Source organism: Gracilinanus agilis, chromosome 2 (assembly GCF_016433145.1).
Source record: "Gracilinanus agilis isolate LMUSP501 chromosome 2, AgileGrace, whole genome shotgun sequence".
Lineage (NCBI taxonomy): Eukaryota > Metazoa > Chordata > Mammalia > Didelphimorphia > Didelphidae > Gracilinanus > Gracilinanus agilis.
The window spans coordinates 417,551,118-417,552,940 of record NC_058131.1 but is presented as its reverse complement, the minus strand read 5'-3'; the positions used below and the strand labels follow the sequence as shown (position 1 = coordinate 417,552,940).

The window sequence follows — 1,823 nt, the reverse complement described above, 5'->3', positions numbered from 1 at the left end:
TGCTATGTTTACTTTTTGTTCATTTATTTTGGGTATATAATCCCTTCCCTCTGCTTATTTCATCAGTTCATATAGCTCTTTCTGTGCATCACTGTATTTATCATATACATTATTTCTTACAACACAGTAGTATTCCACTATATTCATGTAACATTTTACAAGTGATAGGTGTCTATTTTTTTCCAGTTCTTAGCTACCTCAAAAAGGGCTGCTATAAATATTTTGAAGTGCATGGAGAGTTATTCTTTTCTTCTTATCAATGAATTTCTTTGTGTATTAACCCTAATAATTGGATATCTGGTTCAAAGCATATGTACATTTCAGTCATTTTATTTTCATAATTCCAAATTGCTTTGCAAAAAGGCTGTACCATTTCATAGTTCCACTATTAGTGTGCCTATTCTCCAACAACTCCTCCAACATTTACTGTTGCCATTTTGGGGTCATTTTTACCAATTCAGTCTGTGAAATGAAATCTCAGAGTTGTTTTGATTTAATTATTTTTATTTTTCCAGATATAATAATATAATTTAATAATAATTTAAAAAATCATTTTAAGATTTAATTAAGAACACTGAAAGGCATTTGGCAAAATTAGGAATATTCAAACCTCATAAGATCGAGATAATTTTTTACCACTTATTTGGAGTTAACAGGCAGTCTTAAATTAAATGAAAAAGTTTTATTTTACAGGATGAAATAGAACTAGGAAAAGTAAAGAAGTTCACTGTATCTGTGGTTAGATATCAGTTTTGAGCTTCAGCAGACATGTGTGGAATTTTCTTTGAATTATCTTCTCTTTCCTTCTCTTTAAATTTTTCTTCTTGGCTTCACTACGTAAGTACTTTTCAAGCCTCAGTCTGACAAACTGATCCACATAAGGCATTTTAAAGTACTTCTTTCTGTTGTATCTTTTGTTTAGGTACCAGGGTATTGGCCATGCTTATACTTGTACCAGATAATATGTCCAAAAATGTCTTTCCTCCAGTGACTTGGTCTTGGCCTTTCTTGACTTGACTGAAGAAGTCTCAAAGCATCATTTCTTTCCTGAATAACTTTATCAAAACCATCCATGGACTCTGTTACCTTTTCTAACCACTCTGGACTTGGCATTGTCAATCTTTTTCTTTTGATTTCCTGCTCTAATGTGAGAAGAATGTTTCTTTCAGTAGGACATACCAAGGCTTATGCAAATCTTCATTACTCTTGCACCTTAACTGTTCATGGGTCCATGCAACATCTGATTTGACTCTTTCTGCTCCCCAATTTTTTGGATCATCAAAAAGTTCTTCTAGCCCTTTTCTTGACAAAGTAGTATGAATTAATTTATATTGATGGAGGAGATTGATGTTGGCTCTAATCTTGTTTAACAAACTAAAAGTAAACTATGCTCCAAGCATTATGCAAGATCTTTGAAGATAAAAATATAAAAGTGAGTCACCATTTTAAACGAATTTTCTTGGGCTGGTGGCGGGGGTCATTGAGGCTGCTAACCTTCCAGGCCCCTTCAGAGCAATGGAGAAGCCCAAACAAACAGCTACTAGCTGTCCCACTGCCATTGTCACTGGGATCCCCTCATGCTGCCATAAATTTAATTTTTAATACTTGCTTTATGGCATTTTACAATCCGTATTCTCTCCTCTCCTACCATCTCTTCTCCTTCCCCAAGAAGACAGGTAACATGATATGGGTTATACATATGCTATCATGAAAAACATATTCCCATATTTTCCATGTTGTAAAACAAGACATATTACTTATAGTGGAGAAAAATTCATGAAGGAAATAAAGTGAAGAACAGTATGCTCCATCTTCATTTAGAC

The 1,823-nt window shown here is 33.8% G+C and overlaps 1 pseudogene; it reads right to left on the bottom strand.

The window, feature by feature from the left end:
* Positions 1-746: 746 nt before the first annotated feature.
* Positions 747-1,559, bottom strand: LOC123235680 (annotated as a pseudogene).
* Between the last annotated feature and the right edge of the window lie 264 nt (positions 1,560-1,823).